Here is an 18302-nt window from a genome sequence, read left to right as displayed (position 1 = left end):
TATGAAAGAGTATAACCATAGGATGGGAAAGAGGAAGATTCATGTCAAATATACACAATTTAGGATCCAAAACTGGCAGTGTAATGTAACAACCTAAATTGAGATATGGAGACAAAGTAAGGGGTAACTAGCTCCTGCTAAAATGGCTGGAGGTCACCCAGACAAGGTGAGACTTCCAGAGAAGATGTACACAAGCAGGCTCTGTGAAGGGCTTACTACAAAGCAGGTGCTGCTCTAAATGTTTTATATATATCAACTTATTAAATCTTCAAATGACTCTCTGACTCTGTACTCTGATTATTTCCATTTTACAGATGCATAAACTGAAGGCACAGGAAGGTTACTTGACCTGTTCAATGTCACATAGCTTCTAAGTAGCAGTGCTTAAATTCCAACTGAAACAATTTGGTTCCGGAGTCCACAGTCTCAACTATTACCCTATATTGGACCACCAGAGATCCTCTGCATGGACCTAAAAACATCTTTACCTTGTTCTTCAAATTTGTGGAGCCCAAAAGATTCACATTTGAGCTGCGTCACCATGGACTGAAGCTGGAAAGCTATTGATTCCTGCTCGGCCTTCAAATGCACTGCATCCCCTGAGAGCATTTCGGCAAGTCCATGTTCACAATCTGGGGCCTAAAGGCAGGTAGGTATATTTGGATTCATAAGAGGACGACTACTGGAACCTGGACTCACACTCAGTGAGAGAGATCATATGGAACTGTATGAGACATTTTATGCAATTGCACAGTGGAAAGCCCAGAGTTTAATTCCACACCCAAAAGCAGAAGGGGGAGAACAAGAGTGGCCCAATGAGGTGTGATGGTTTAAAATATGTTCGTAAGCTCTTCAACATTATTTCCACTAAAAGGTGGAGCCTGATTTCTCTCCCCTTGAGTGAGAGTTGTACGTAAAATGGCTCATTTCTACTGAATAGAATGTATGGCAGAAGCCACTGTATATAACTTCTGAGACTAAGTCATAAAAACGTGAGGATTCATCCTTATCCTCTCTTCCTCTATTTCTGTCTCTCTCTCAGAGAAGCCAACTGACATGTTGTGAGGACACTCAATGAGCCCTAAGGAGAAACCTAGTAAAGACCTCTGCCAAAAAACCAGTGAGGAACCAAGGCCCGCCACCAACAACCATGGGAGTGAGCCATCTTGAAAGTGGATCCACCAGCTGCAGTAGGTCTTCAGGGGACTATAATCTTGGTTGACATCTTCACTGCAACCTCATGAGAGATCCTCCTAAGTGGCTCCCAAAACCTGACTCAGAAACTGGAGGTAATATTTGTTTTTTTTTAAGCCATTAAAGCTTAGGGGATTACTTGTACCCAGCAACAGAGAACTAACACATGTGCCAACAACCAACCAACCTGGGTCACCAAACTTCACCCTTCATTTCATATTCTATGTCCAGAAGGCCATCTTCCTCCTCTCACCTGGTTCTCTGGTTCACTGAGTTCTCGCTCCAGGTCTTCAACTGCAGCCACTGCCTCCTCCCCACTCTCGGGATGGTGCTAGCATACCCAGGCCTGGAGCTCCTCAGGCAGGATGGTCAGGAACTGCTCGAGGACCAGGAGCTCCAGGATTTGCTCCTTGGTATGTGTGTCTGGCCTCAGCCACTGATGACAGAGTTCCCGAAGCCGGCTCAGTGCTTCTCGGGGACCAGGAGTCTCTTGGTAACAAAAGTGTCTAAAAAGTTGGCGGGAGGCTTCCTGGCCAGAAAAGTTGTTCTCTCGAAGGTAGGTTTCTTGGTCCCAGATAGGGTCTTCCTCCACCTTCACAATCTTAAATCCCTCCTGTTCCCCTGCTGAAGCCATTCTGGGATTAATTTAGAAGGGCTCAATCCAGCCTGGGGTGGAGGTATAACTGATTTAAGATCCTCTGATTTAATCTTCTTCAGGAGGATGCACCTGATGAGAAGAATTATGTCTTAATGAAATAAATAATGAGGAAAAAAACAGTATAAGAATATATCATGCTATCATTCATGTTAATAAAAGGTATACATATGTATGTTTAGAAACTGAAATTTTTAAAAAGGTATATGGCAGAAGACTTTACTGACCCCATTTCGTCACCCCTCCCTGTAGACATGGACTTTGTTGTGTGCTCCTGCTGTGATTCTGGGTCCAACACATGACCTGACTTGGCCAGTGTAATACTAACAAGTATGACAGAAGCTAGTGTGATTGCTCTTGCATGGCCATGCCTTCTATAACTGCTAAGAGGATATACTGGCTTTCAGATGGAGCAGATGAGGCCATCCTAGGTCACCTAACAGCCAGATAACCTCCCCTCCTCCCGCCCCGCCCCAATATGTGAGTGACTCCAGCTGAGATCTGCAGAGCTCACAGGTGACTGCAGATGTACAAGTAAGCACTGCCTAGATCACCAAACGCCACAGACTCATGTACTAAATAAATGTTTATTGTTGTTTCTTGAGTCATTTGAAATAAAGTACTTATTCCAAAAAAATAAACAAAGGGACTTCCCTGGTGGTCCAATGGTTAAGAATCTGCCTTGCAGTGCAGGGGATGTGGGTTCAATCCCTGGTCAGGGAACTAAGATCCTGCATGCTGCAGAGCAACTGAGCCCACATGCCACAATTAGAAGTCTGCATACTGCAACAAAAGAGAAGATCCCAAGTGCTGCAACTAAGCCCCAAGGCAGCCAAATTAATTAAATTTAAAAAAGAAAAGAAACAAGAGGCTTTAACCAAATGTCTATAGAGCAACGAGTAGGAAAAACATAATTCTGACAAAGCATGAAGCAATGAAACAATGTGGCTTAGGAGCAAGTACATTTGAATTGGGCCTGAAATAACTAACAGAAATTAGTCAGGCAGAGAAAAGGTGCTGGCAGGAGATTCAACATCACAGGCCAAGCAAACAACAGACTCTTACCCTAACCCATTTAACATGCATCAGAGGATAAACAACAGAATGCACACAGCTGAAGAGTAACAGTGATTATGAGAATACTGAGACTTTACTCTGAATGCAACAGGAGATTAAAAAATATGAAAGAGCAGTTAATGTTAACTGCTCTTTCATACATATAATATATAAATATATATGCTTATTTAACTTATATGCAGAGTACATCATGAGAAACACTGGACTGGAAGAAACACAAGCTGGAATCAAGATTGCCGGGAGAAATATCAATCACCTCAGATATGCAGATGACACCACCCTTATGGCAGAAAGTGAAGAGGAGCTAAAAAGCCTCTTGATGAAAGTGAAAGAGGAGAGTGAAAAAGTTGGCTTAAAGCTCAACATTCAGAAAACGAAGATCATGGCATCTGGTCCCATCACTTCATGGCAAATAGAGGGGGATGACAGTGGAAACAGTGTCAGACTTTATTTTTTTGGGCTCCAAAATCACTGCAGATGGTGATTGCAGCCATGAAATTAAAAGATGCTTACTTCTTGGAAGAAAAGTTATGACCAACCTAGACAGTATATTCAAAAGCAGAGACATTACTTTGCCAACTAAGGTCCGTCTAGTCAAGGCTATGGTTTTTCCTGTGGTCATGTATGGATGTGAGAGTTGGACTGTGAAGAAGGCTGAGCGCCGAAGAATTGATGCTTTTGAACTGTGGTGTTGGAGAAGACTCTTGAGAGTCCCTTGGACTGCAAGGAGATCCAACCAGTCCATTCTGAAGGAGATCAGCCCTGGGATTTCTTTGGAAGGAATGATGCTAAAGCTGAAACTCCAGTACTTTGGCCACCTCATGGGAAGAGCTGACTCATTGGAAAAGACTCTGATGCTGGGAGGGATTGGAGGCAGGAGAAGAAGGAGACGACGGAGGATGAGATGGCTGGATGGCATCACTGACTCGATGGACGTGAGTCTGAGTGAATTCTGGGAGTCGGTGATGGACAGGGAGGCCTGGCATGCGGTGATTCATGGGGTCGCTGAGAGTCGGACATGACTGAGCGACTGAACTGAACTGAACTGATACAGATTATAATATAAAATATTAAGATACTACAACATTAATATACAGGAACTTCAGAAGAAAAGAATGTAGTGAATGACTAAGAAATAATAGTTGATGAGAAAAAATTAAGAATTTTCCAGAAATGAAGGCCTGACCTCTCAGATCAAGAGTGCACACCTAGACATAATAGAGTGAAAGTGAAGTCTATTGAGGATAAAGAGACAATCTTAATAGCTACCAGAGGAAAAGAATAAAGAGACAATCTTAATAGCTACCAAAGGAAAAGAGATTACCTATGAAGGAAACACAGCAAAGTGCTCACTAACAGATTCTAGAAGGCAATCGGAATGGAGAAATGACTTATGTTTACCCTGAGCTAAATATAAGTAACTAGAGCAAAATGAAGTCATTTACAACCCAAAACACTTCCTACAAGAGTAAGTAAAGGATATAGAGTTCAGCAAAGAAAGGTGAACTCAGAAAGAAGGTATGAAATAGAGGAAACAACATAAGCTCAAGAACTGACAAAATATGGTGATAAATGTAAATGATTATGGGAGGAAATCTCTTGTAATTTATTCACTCACATGTAAAATGATGTACATAAAAGGTTATTTACTGCAGCACTGTTTGTGAGACAAAGGTTGGAAACAATCCAAATGGCCACCAAGATGGGACTAGGTAAATAAATTTTAGTAATCCATATAATAATCCATAACTACTGCTATGCAGTTTTTTAAAATGAGGAAGCTCTTTATGTACAGATATGAAAGGCTGGGCAAGATCCCATCCTTTGAAAAATATTAACAAAAGGGAAAGGGGAAGAAAAAATATATACATATATATATTTGGATGCCTGAGCAACATTACTTGTCCCTGGGAATGGGAAATAAGTGGTTGGGAGCAGGTATGATGTGCAATTTTTCAATGGATAGCCCTTATTACATTTTTTACATGAGAATGTTTTTCTACACAAAGGGGAGGAATATAAAACTAAAATTCTTTATAATAACAAGATGTGGTAGATGGTCAGTTCAGTAAAAGGAGTGTATTAATGCCTTGGTGTCAGGAGAATAGAAATACTGAACAATAGACTTCATTTTAAAAATTCTAAAAGTAAATACACATCTTATAATTTAAGGGTAAATCAACAAGGAATTGGAGCAAATGGAACTCTCATATATTGATATGATAGTTTAATGGGTACAACCACTTTGGAAAATTCTTTAGAACTATCTCTTAAAGCTTGAGAATAAAAATGTTCTGCAACTGTGGTATCAAGTAGCCCAGAGCTGATCTATTCAATCAACAATTCATTTCAGAGAACACATTTTTGTAAGTCCATCAATTAGTGACAACCCATAGCTTTCGAAAATCAGTTAGTTGGGAATGACTTGTTAAAATAAACAGCTCTGAGTGCCAACTAATGAACAACAGTTTGTCCCATGAAACCATGCCTCCACAGATGTCAGCCCACTGAACCCCATGTTTCTCAAAACCCTTATGTAAGAGCAGCAACCTCTTCTGTACCTAGTGAGGACTGTACCTAGTGAGGACTGTATCTAGGTCCTAGTGAGAGGATCTCTTCAGCTGTCTTTTCATTTCAGATACTGAGTGATGGTCTCAACATTTTTTGACAAGATGAATGTCTGTGTACCCCCTGATACAGTAACTCCACTGTTGGATTTATACCCCAAAGAAACAAGTGCTTATGCCCACTAAAAGCTAAAAATACAGGAATGTTCAGAGCAATTTTATTCAAAATAGTTCCAAACCAGAAATAACCCAACTGTCCCTCAACCCTCAACTTGCAGAATAAATAAAGAGTGGAACTGTGGGAGGCAGAATTCTAAGATTGCCCTATGATCTCCATCATGTTATCATGTCCCTGAAGATTGTTAGTTTACATGATGAAAGGTATTATTAAGATGTAATTAGGTTTAGCAATCAGTTGACCTTAGGAGGTCTCTAGGCGGGCCTAACCCACTACATAACTCCTTTAATAGCATTTTTTTTTTTTAAGCAGAAGAGGACGTCAGAGAGTTGAAGCATGAGAAGGATTAGATACACAACCACTGACTTGCTGATGGAGGGAGCCACCTGTAAAGGAATCCAGGCAGCCTCCAGAAGCTGAGACCTGTCCCCCAGGGGCAGCCAGCAAGGAAAGGGAGACCTTAGTCCTACCATGGACTTCAGTCCTACAACTAAAAGAAACTGAATTCTGTAACTGGTTTAAGACTCTTGTATTTTAAAACACAGTCAATAAATTTGGTGCCATTTACGCTAACTACTCAAAGTTTTCCTGTTTGATTCCTTCTGCTGTCCTGCTTCATGGCTCTGTTCCAGGGAGAAGGAGTCCCTGTGTTGCTGGAACTTTCATTCTAATGGGGAAGATTAAAAACAAATAATAACAGCAAAAACAACAAAAGTAAGGAGGCAGATAAAATAATAAGCAGTTGTCATAAGTACTGTGAAGAAAACCAACCAGCATCAAGTTATCAAATAAATGTAGGACCTATTAAGATAGGATGATGAGAGGTGAGGCAGCTAATGAGCCCTAAGAACAGTAAGGACTGAGCTCTGCAGAGTAGAGGTGGGTTGTAGGGAGAGAACAGTTCAAAACCCCCGACAGGACATAGAAGGTTATTTTTTATTCTAAATGCACAGGAAAGCCACTGAAGGTGTATAGGAGGGTAAATGACAAGGCCGGGTTTATGTTTTAAGAAGCTCTGCTACTGGATAGTAAGTGAGCTGAGGGAATGAAGATGGAGGCAAGAGTGGAAGAAGAAAAGGCAAGCACTGAAAGAGTGGAAGTGGAGGCTAGGGCACTGGATCCAAAAGACAGCCACTTAGGTATAATGTCAATATATTCATCAAATTAACTTTGAAAAAACACAACTGAAAGGCAAAAGAGCTTAACTTTTGTTTGAAAAAAGAGCTTCAATCTTTGGGCAGATATTTATGAGCTGTGCTAAGAGCTGGGTATACACAGGAGTTTATAACTCATGGGGATAAAATTATAATACAGTGAAAGCCATAATCTTGAAGATGTGTACAAAGAAGTAGGGCAATTCATCCTAAATTCAAAATTCAGTTTCTATGTATTACACGTTATTCACAAAGGGAACTCACTTCAAAAATATTCACTAAGTGCCTATGTTTCAGGCAGCAAGTATATGATAAAAGAGTGATACAATTACAGAATCTGAAGTGTCCTCATCTTCCTTAATTGAACTGAAAAAACCACGAGGTGGCAGAAACAGTGCGTTTCTTTTTCTTTTTTTCTGACACCACACGTGTGCCACCCAGGGATCTTAGTTCCTTCACCTGGGTTCTAACCTGTCCTGTGCACTGCAAGCGCCAGGTCCTAACCACTGGACCGCCAGGGAATTCCTGAGCTTCTTTATTAGCTTCAGCATATTAGCAATTACTAGGAGATAATGAAAATAATAAACCACCTGCGTTGTAAAATAAATTCCAAAGGAAAACTGATCACAGTGGCAAAGGAAAAAGGAATAACTTAAATACCATGAGGAAACTGGCACATTCGGAAATGGAGATATTCTAGGAAAGGACTGAAATATCCCTCAACCAGGCAATAGGGTGGGGAGAAAGGAGGGGAAGGATTATTGTTATTGTTTAATTGCTAAGTCGTTACCGAGATTTTTGAGACCCCCATGGGCCACAGTCCGCCAGGCTCCTCTGTCTATGGGATTTATTTCCTAGGCAAGAATACTGAAGTGGGTCGCCATTTCCTTTTCGACCCAGAAGTGGAACCCGCATCTCCTATATTAGCAGGCAGTTTCTTTACCACTGAGCCATCAGGGAATCCCAAGGGAAGGATAGGACTGTTTTAAATTAAGAGACTTAACTACTTGCAACAAACGGTCTTTAATTGGACCCTAGTTGGTGTAAACCAATTGCAAAAAACACTTGTAGGACAACGAGGGTAAATTCGAATATGCAGTAGGTGTCAGGTAATATTAGGGGATGCGCTTACGTTTAGTTGAGTGTGTTGATATTGGGGTTATGATTTGTGTATGTAAAATGTCCTTAAGTTTCAGAGATGCACATACGAAAGGGTGACAAGTCACGATGCTTGTAATTTATTTTGAAATATTTAAAGAAAAAACAGATGCGATAAATACTGTTTAATGTTAACACTTGTTAAATAAAAACGATGGGTATATATAAGTTGGGCTTTTGACAGGCAGCGAAAGCAAGTTCCGGAAGCCCCTCTTTCACCTCCTCACCTCGGGTCTGGTCACAAAGCTCCGCCTCCACAAGGGGGTCTTCTCCCACGACCCGGGCGGAGGCAGGGGCGGGACCTCCTTCCGAGGCGTGTGTCCAGGTGATCACGAGAGGCCGGCGGGTGCCACGCCCGCGCAGACGTCCTCTCCTCACCTACTCCCAGGCACCGATCTTAATCTTCCTGGGGCGGGCGAGTCGGAACGAAGTGCCTGAGACTCACCTTCGGGATCGCGGGAGCTCCAGGTCCGCCGCGCAGGCAGCATCCCTCAGAAAACCTACAAAGGCCGGAAGTACGTCATCGTCTCGAGGTCCGCCGCCGAGCAGCCCTTTCCCTGCTAGGAGTATCCTTGTACTCCCTAGGAGCTCCGGAGGTTAATGCACTTGGTGACTAGTTCATCGCAAAGCTCAGATCCAGAAATCCAGCCCTAGGAGGGGAAACCTCCGCCCCTCGAGGTTTCTGTGCTGAGTGGTTCCGGGCATCTAGAAGTCAATGTTCGTAGCAACGCAAAATGTTAGGGCTGGAAGGGACTTCATTTTTCCTCCAATTCTGGTTGTTACCATCCATTCCTTCCTGAGGCTCTCCCTTAACTGTGGTCCCTTTAACACCACAAAGGAGAGATGGTAGCCGTGGTTGGGTTTTCCGTTTGTTTTTAACTCTCAAACTCTGTTTTCTGGAATCGCAGTCTAGAAGGAGAGACACAGGCACATAAACCAGTGTACAGCTGGTTTGTATGTAAAATGAAAGAAAAATGAAGTAAATGTACGTCGATTAGGATAGTCCCTGGACCCTAGTTTGGCCACCTCATGCGAAGAGTTGACTCATTGGAAAAGACCCTGATGCTGGGAGGGATTGGGGACAGGAGGAGAAGGGGACGACAGAGGATGAGATGACTGGATGGCATCACCGGCTCGATGGACATGAGTTTGGGTGAACTCCGGGAGTTGGTGATGGACAGGGAGGCCCGGCGTGCTGCGATTCATGGGGTCGCAAAGAGTGCGACACGACTAAGCGACTGAACTGAACTGGACCATAGTAAATGCTGAAGGGATAGTATCTGTTAACTTGATTTTTTTTTTTTAAATCCATTCATTTAACAGATTCTCTTTGAAAGCATTCTTGTGTCAAAGGTTCCCTCTAAGGACTGGACATAATAATAATGAACACAGGTCTTGACCCTTATGAAACTTAAGAGAGAAGTATAGACACTGGCAGATCTAGTATATATAATTTGAGTGAAACATAGACATGAAAGTGGAAAATTACATATTACAAATTTTGAAGTCTTAAAAACATCGCAAACATGAAAGTCAGAAAAAAATTTTATTAATTGCCCGACACACATAATAATTTTTAACTAAAATTTTGACTTTATATTATTGGACTGTCTTTTAATGTTAATTTTGTAATTTAATTTTTCTAGAAAGAATGAAAAGATATGTAGTCTATCCTCTAGCATAGCTGATTGATTATTGTAAATGGTTGGTATCTGGGTAACCCTCTATCGAGTTCTTTCAGTTATGAGCTACAAGATGTTAGGATGTTTTAAGTTTTTTGTATGAGGACTAATCTGAAAATCTCTTAGATCAATGACACTATCTAGATTGTTTTGATGTCCTCATTGTGTCAGTATTATTTATTTATTTATTTTTGGCGGCACCAAGGGCAGCATGCAGGATCTTAGTTCCTCCACCAGGGGTCAAATCTGTGTCCCCTGTGGAGTCTTAACCACTGGACCTCCAAGGAAGTACCAGTGTCAGTATTTTAAGTCAAAAGTTCAAGAAATACTAATCTCTTTCCACGGTGCTCAGTGATTCACATCACTTCATTAATTACATTACTAAATAATCCAAGACCCAATGGATTTATTCAAAATTTAGCTTTCCTCTTACTGTTTTTGTGTAATCTGAAATTTGTTTTGTCATAATTTGCTTCTTTATATCAGAATAAAAATCTGTATTGAATATCTGTTTTTCTCATTACATTCTTTTAAATTTAATTTTTCTCTGTTCTGTAATAAATTATCTTTATTTCAGAACTTATGACTTGTTCCTTAAGTCATATCAAAATTTATTTCTGTCATTATCTTATTTCCTCAATACAGGTTTGGATTACACAGGGGCATGCATTTATGAAAACACAAACTCGATAATGAAGATAATACATTCTAGGATTCTTCTGGTGGTCCAGTGGTTAAGAATCCACCTGCCAGTGCAGAGGACACAGGTTCCCGTGAGATCTCACATGCCGCAGGGCGACTAAGCCTGTGCACCGCAACTACTGAGCCCACGCTCCAGAGCCTGGATGCCAAAACTACTGAGCCTCTGTGCTGCAACTATTGAAGCCAGTGTGCTTAGAGCCTGTGCTCCACAACAAGAGAAGCCACCTCAATGAGAACCCCATGCACCACAACGAAGAGTACCCCTCGCTCACCATAATTAGAGAAAGCCAGAGTGCAGCAATGAAGATCCAGTACAGCCAAAAATAAATAAATAAAAAATTTAAACTTCTACAAGCTTGCTAAACTCTTTTATCAATCATCGTAATTTGTTCAATTATCTTGGACTTTCTATTTAAACAATTGAGCATATTCCTTAAAACAGTTATGCATTGTAAAAAAGAGCAGAGAATGTTGTACATCATCTAGTTATACAAAGGGTTAAGTCTTAACCTGCTGCAGTTGCCCAACACCACTTGGGAAAAACAGAATGAAGCGTTCTGGGCTTTGGAAAGGAGCCCCTAGATGATTAAGATGGAAATCTAAGAAAGAATTTCAATGACCCTAGATTCCTGCATCTACCCATTCATAGAAAAGCACAAAAATCATTAACTTGAGATATTTGTTTTTTGTGATTAGCAGTGATCTTTTACACGATTGTGTTATCACTCACCTAGAGCCAGACATCCTGGAATGCAAAGTCAAGTGGGCCTTAGGAAGCATTACTACAAACCTAGTGGAGGTGATATATTCTAGCTGAGCTATTTCAAATCCTAAAAGATGACTTTGTTAAAATGCTTCACTCAATATGCTAGTGAAAACAGCAGTGGCCACAGGACTGAAAAAGGTCAGTTTTCATTCCACTCCCAAAGAAGGGCAGTGCCAAAGAATGTTCAAACTACCATACAATTGCATTCATTTCACATGCTAGCAAGGTAATGCTCAAAATCCTTCAAGCTAGGCATCAACAGTACGTGAACTGAGAACTTCCAGATATTTAAGCTGGATTTAGAAAAGGCAGAGGAACCAGAGATCAAATTGCCAACATCCGTTGGAGCATAGAAAAGGCAAGAGAATTCCAGAAAACAAGTACTTCTACTTCATTGACTACACTAATGCTGTTGACTGTGTGGATCACAACCAACTGCAGAAAATTCTTCAAGAGATGAGAATACCAGACCACCTTAACTATTTCCTGAGAAACCTGTGTGCAGGGCAAGAAGCAACAGTTAGAACCAGACATGGACCAATGGACTGGTTCAAAATTGGGAAAGGAGTATGGCAAGGCTGTACATTGTCACCCTGCTTATTTAACTCTTGTGTGTGGTGTGTGTGGGAAAGCCTTTAGCCAGAGCAGCCACCTCCTTGGACATCACAAATCCACACCAGGGAGAAGCCATACCTGTGCAAAATGTGCAGCAAAGCCTTTATGTGGAATGTGACATCAGTGTATCCATAGGGATTAAAAACCTTTAGAATCCTGACCCTGGACAGACCTAGGAGAGTCAGGGAAGGAAGGAAAGCCAGTGGGAAATGTTGAGGCTCCTGTGTCTTATGAATGTAATGAGTGTGAGAGAAGTTTCACTAGAAATAGAAACCTTATTAAGCATCAAAACATCCACATGAGTGAGAAACCCTATCAGTGTGATACATGTGGAAAAGGCTTCACGTGAATTTCATTCCTTATTCACCATCAAAGAAGCCATATTAGGAAAAATGAAATTCTATCTCCATGACCCATGTCTTATATGCCAGAGTTAGTGTTCATTCCTCATTTAACTGAGGCCACCCTAGAGTCCTTGCTGACTAGAAATTGTGAACCTGGCTTTATTTATCACCACACATTATCAGATGTTTGTTAGAAAATAGAGTCTGGTTGAGATGAATTATCTTCTATATCCTAGGTGATTGAAAAACAACAACAACACAAACTTGTTTGATGGAGGCCATGGGAGAGTTTTCTTGAAGAGGTCTGACCTGAAATGTTTCCTTCTCACCTATTGAACTTAAAAGGGCTCCCAGATTGACTAATTAATCATCCTCAGCCACACTTTATGACAAGTAGAAGGCTGTAATCTAATTGTTGCTCTATTTATCTTGCTTATAATGAAACCTCCATTGTTTGTCAGATTCATGAAATCTTATACACACACACATACACCCTTCCACACACACACATATACCATACCAGTGAGATGCCTTCACAGCTCTGAAAATCTGATGTCCTCTAGAGTTCTGAGGAGTTTGTCACCAAAACTGTGCTTGTGCCTAATCGTGAGGTGCTAGATTCTGAGTCGATCTGGTGCATGTTTTGCCAAGCACAGAGGATTGACAGAGTAGGGATAAGGGTGGGGTTACTTGTGACAGAATCAAAGGGAATACAAATTTCCTTACCAGACTAGGAATTCTAGTATGAATGCCTTAAATAGCTTCTTTTTCATTAAATCAATGTGAATTATGATCCACATTGTAATCATACATTGTGATTATTAATCATACATAATTGCATACGGAATTACATTTTTATTAATGCTTCCCTGACATAAATTCTGCTACTCTTGAAGAAAAAAAAATGTCCCTCTGCAGGCAATGTGAAAATCAGTTATTAAGTCAGGATAAAATAATAGATTCTCTAAAGCTAAGCATCTTGGTTATTATCTTTCAGTTCTCTTGGGCCTGACCAAGGGCTCTCTAAAGCCTCTTCTATCCTGCTTACAAACCTTCTCCCTCTCTCCAGCTGTAACACAGACTATATCAAAACTTACAGTTACTAAGTTCAAACTTCTCTGGGTCAGTGGGTTCATACCAGGTATTTAAAACAAGTATGACTTATGGTTTCAAAACTCCACATTTAGTGTTGATTGTCTTGGTCTTCTTATATATTGAATCCCAAACCAGCTGTGTGGTACCACCTCCTCCAGTATTCATGATAATAACTTTAACCATTAAGTTAACTTCTCAGGTTACCTACTTTCCTTTGAACATACTTTGTAAACCATGTTATTTTTTCTTCATGACAGTCAAAATTGCAGTCTTATGAATTCAAGTGACAAGTTTTTTTTTTTAGTCAGCATTATGAAAGAAATATTTATTATGTATATTTCAAATGGAACTGCTTTTACAAAAGTGTTTCAAGATGACTACTTTCCTGCAGACTTTGTTAGTGCAGCCCTTCTCCTTATTACAGAAATATGCTTTTGCTTTTGAATCTGCTCACACTTCTCAGTTGGTTTCTGGCATCAGCAACAATTTCTTATTTACAATATTACTCAAGGACTCAGGAATTCAGGTATTTCAAGGTTTTCTGCCACCTTTCACAATGGATGACTTTACCATTGTGATACATTCTTACTTGCTTATCCAAAAGTTTTTGCAGATCTGTCCAAGTCCCTGTTTTTATGCCAGGTTTCAAGCCTTGGTATTTCAAAGTTTTCAAGGGACAAAATTTTAAGAAATACTAATGTAAATGATTTTTTACAATAATAAACAATATAGTTATTTTGAATTCTTAAACTGATAAAAATCTATTTTATGATTTTCAAACTTCCTGAACATACTTGTATTAGTCTGTGTTCTCCAGACAAACATAACCAATAGGATGTATATATAATGAGATTTATTATTAAAAAAATGACTCACATGATTATGGAGGCTGAGAAGATGTGTAACTGGCAAGCTGGAGACCCAAGAAAGCTGATGGTGAGATTCCAGTCCAAAAGCCAGCAGGTTTGAGAATCAAGAGCCAGCATTGAGAACCAATGCTTCAAGTTTGAAGGCAGGAAAAGACAAATCTGAAGGCGGTTTAATGCCGTCAGGCAGGAGGAGTTCCCTCTTATTCCATACAGGATCAGACCTTCTTGTTCTATTCAGGTCTTCACCTGATTGGAGGATGACCGTCCACATTAGGAAGAAAAATCTGCTTTATGCAGTTAACCAATTCAAACACTAATCTCATCCCCAAACACTTTCACAGACACACCAAGAAAAATGTTTGACCAAATATCTGGGTATCCTGTGGCTCAGTCAAGTGCACACAAAATTATCCATCACAATACTGTAGTTACGGGCGTTAGCTAAGTATTAAAACTGTTAACCATGCTTCCCCCTTTTGATCTCTAGTTCTTACAAGTAACAGTAAGAACCTAGGAAATAATGTTTGGAGCCTCCTTACCCTGCTTACAGGTCAGGACAAAGAAGGGCTGGTATGAGGCTGAGACACAGGAGATAATGACTGGTTCACTACTGTATTCAGAGCACCTAGCAGGCTTCCTGAGGAATGAGTGATTCCAAAGACTGGTTGATTCTACTTGCTCTTTCATATCAACATAAAATCCCACTGGCACCTACTGCCAGAGACCGAAGTGTTCACATACCTATTTTCACAACTAATGGTTTTTCTGTTGTACCTATATCACATTGGCTGAGATACAGGATATAAAAAGACTTCCCTGAGATTCAACAGTGTATGCTACCTGCTGATGAATATTTAGGAGTTAAGTACCTAAAGTTAGGATTGCATCCAGCTGCATGCCTTAGTTATTAAGGTGCTTCCCTGGTGGTGCAGAGGTTAAAGCGTCTGCCTGCAATGTGGGAGACCTCGGTTCGATCCCTCCGTTGGGAATATCCCCTGGAGAAGGAAATGGCAACCCACTCCAGTATTCTTGCCTGGAGAATCTCATGGACGGAGGAGCCTGGTGGGCTACAGTCCACGGGTCGCAAAGAGTCAGACACGACTGAGCGACTTCACTTCACTCAGTTACTAAATATTTATTTCTTGGGGCTGAGTAGATTACTTAAAGTCAGTGCAAATCTATGCTTGCTGATGTGGGACTGATCTTTCTGTGCCTCCTGGTCGCTTCCCAACTCAGTTTCTTTAGGGAAAAAAGGATCCCCAATGCTTCAGCCACCTTTGCAGGATAGAGTCCTTCATATTACTCCCTAAGCTTCCAGTCAAGCAGACAATATTCTTCTGGTGGTTGGTGTTTGTAACCGTTGAAGTGCTTATGTTAAATTTCTTTCTTCACATTTTTGTTTTTAAAAAAGCATGCCTAAATTCAGCTGATAGAATTTAAACTTACAATGAAGAAAAAGAAGTTAAAGTAACTTTAGGAGTGAGGATAATTGGGAGGTGATGTGGGGGGCATGAAATAGTGAATGACACAGTGCCTCCATTATTTGAGGAGGCAATTTATTCTTCGGTAAAATGTCTGTTCATGATTTTGCCCATAGCCAATTGAATTGCTTAATTGCTGCCATTAGGTAAGTTCTTTTTATATGCTCAGTACAAGTCCTCTGTCAGATGAAGTTAAGTGAAAGTTGCTCAGTCATGTCTGACTCTTTGCAACCCCATGGACTATACAGTCCATGGAATTCTCCAGGCCATAATAGTGGAGTGGGTACCCTTTCCCTTCTCCAGGGGATCTTCCCAACCCAGGGATCAAACCCAGGTCTCCTGCATTGCCGGCAGATTCTTTACCAGCTGAGCCACAAGGGAAGATATATGATATAAATTATATCAGATATATGGTATAAAAATATTTTCCCATTTCTTTAGTTTGTCTTTTAATCCTCTTGAGTCTGTCACAGAGAAAAAGTTTTAAATCTCGATGAAGACCAAATTATTAATTTTTCCTTTAATAAATCATGCTTTTGACGTCAATTCTCACCATCTTTGCCTAACCCTAGGTCCGGATGATTTCCTCTTATGTGTTCCTTGAAGCTTTATGGTTTTATGTTTTAGCCCCATGGTCTATTTTCAGCTTTTTGTAAATATAAGGTGTATGGTTCAAGCTGAGTTGTTTTTATGTTTTTGGCTATGGATGTCCAATTGCATCAGCACCTTTTTCTGAAAAGGCTATCCCTCCTCCACGGAACTGTCTCTGTACATTTGTGAAAAATCAGTTGGGCATTTTTCTGTGGACCTACTTATGGGTTCTCCAACCTGATGCACTGAACTATATGTCTGCAATATCACACTCTTGATCACTATTGTAGGCCTTAATATCAGGCAGAGTGATTGCTCCCATTTTACACTTTTACAAAATGTAGTTTTTCTAGGTCCTTTGCCTTTCTGTATAAATTTTAGAACAAGCTTATCTTCCAAAAAAATTTTGCTTGAATTTTGAAGTAATTTATATTGGACCTGTAAATCAATGTAGGGAGAACTGGTATGTTTACTATGCATGTCTTCTAATCCATGAACACCACATGTGTCTCCATTTATTTAGATCTTTGATTTGCAACAGCTTTTTGTCATTTTCCCAGTCCAGATGCAGATCCTGTACATTTCTGTTAGATTTATACCCAAGCATTTAATTTTCCTAGGAGCAACTACAAATGGCATTGCATTTTACACTTAAATTTCTGATTGTCTATTATTAGCATATAGAGATAGGATTGATTTTTGCACATTGATTTTGTATCTTTCAACCCTGTTGAATGAATTTGCTTACTAGTCCTAAAGTTTTTTGTAGGTTCCTTGGGATCTTCTATGTGCACAATTACATTACCTATAAATATGCAATTTTTTCAATTCATGTCATTTTTGGTCTTAGTGCACTTCCACTAAGTACTTCCAATATATGTTAAGTAAGAATGATGGGAGTGAACATACTTACCTTGATCCCAGTCTTACAGGGAAAGCATTGTATTTGAAATTAGTTGTAGGTGTTTGCAGATCTTTTTTATGAAGTTGGAGAAGTTGCCTTCTATTTCTAGGGTGCTGAAAGTTTCTATTATGAATGAGAATTGGATTTTGTCAAATGCTTAAGACTGAAACAGCTTTACATGTTGGAATAAATATTGATTATGGTATATAACTCTTTATAAATACCTTGATTTCATTTGCTAATATTTCATTGCATCTAAGTTCACGAGAGATACTGGTTTCCGGGGGAGGTGGTTTCCATTCATTGTTTCATTATGGTATCAGAGTAATATCAGCAGCATGACAAGAGTTGGGAAATACAACAGTTTCTATTTTTTGAAAGAAACTGTAAAATTGCTGATCATCCTTCCTCCAGTGTTTGGTAGAATTCTCTAGTGAAGCCCTCTAGGCCTGAAGATTGGGGAACTTTAAATTATGAATTCAATTTTTTTAATGGCCAAAGGATTATTCAGATTATCTATGTCTTGGTTGGGTTTTGGTTACTTATATTTTTGAAGAATTGGGCCATTTTTTGAAGAATTGTTCTAGTTATCAGAGTTATAAATGCAAAGTTGTTCAGTCTGCCCTCATGAAGCTTTTAATAAATAATGCAAGATCTGTAGTGATATCCCATGTTCATTCCTGTTACTAGTGATTTGTATCTTCTCTTAATCTTGTTGGCTTTATTAAAAGTTTATATTTTATTGGAAAATTTTTTTGAAGAGACAGCTTATATTTTGCTGATTTTTCTCCTGTTTTCCTATTCTCAATTTCATTAATTTCTGCTATTATTGTTATTATTTTCTTCTTTCCACTGCCTTGGTTTTATTTTGCTCTTGATCTTTAGTTTATTGAAGCAGGAACTTCAATTATTGATTTCAGACTATTCCATTTTTCTAATATAAACATTTAGTGCTATAATTTTCTTTCTCACTTAGTGCTATAATTTTCCTTCTCAACATTTCTTTAGCTGTGTCTCACATCTTGTCATAGATTGTACTTATTTCCCTTCAATCTATGTATTTTAAAATTCCTTTGAGAGTTCCTTCCTGACCAGGGCATTATTTAGAAATATTTTCCTTAGTTTCCAAATGTTTGGAAATTTTTCTGTTGTCTTACTGTTATTTCTTAGTTTGGTACCACTGTGGTCAGAAAATATACTCTGTATGATTTCAATTACATAAACAGCATTTTTCCCACAAAAAAGCACCAAGCCCACATAGTTTTACATC

At 39.7% G+C, this 18302-nt stretch overlaps 1 protein-coding gene across 1 annotated transcript in view; it reads right to left on the bottom strand.

Annotated features, from left to right (window-relative positions):
* Positions 1 to 18302, bottom strand: part of LOC138069278 (zinc finger protein 184-like) — a 1142341-nt gene that overhangs the window by 799134 nt on the left and 324905 nt on the right. The window lies entirely within an intron of this gene.

The sequence above is a fragment of the Capricornis sumatraensis genome, chromosome 22 (assembly GCF_032405125.1).
Source record: "Capricornis sumatraensis isolate serow.1 chromosome 22, serow.2, whole genome shotgun sequence".
NCBI lineage: Eukaryota > Metazoa > Chordata > Mammalia > Artiodactyla > Bovidae > Capricornis > Capricornis sumatraensis.
The sequence above is the reverse complement of the archived record's forward strand: the minus strand, read 5'-3'. Positions and strand labels throughout refer to the sequence as shown.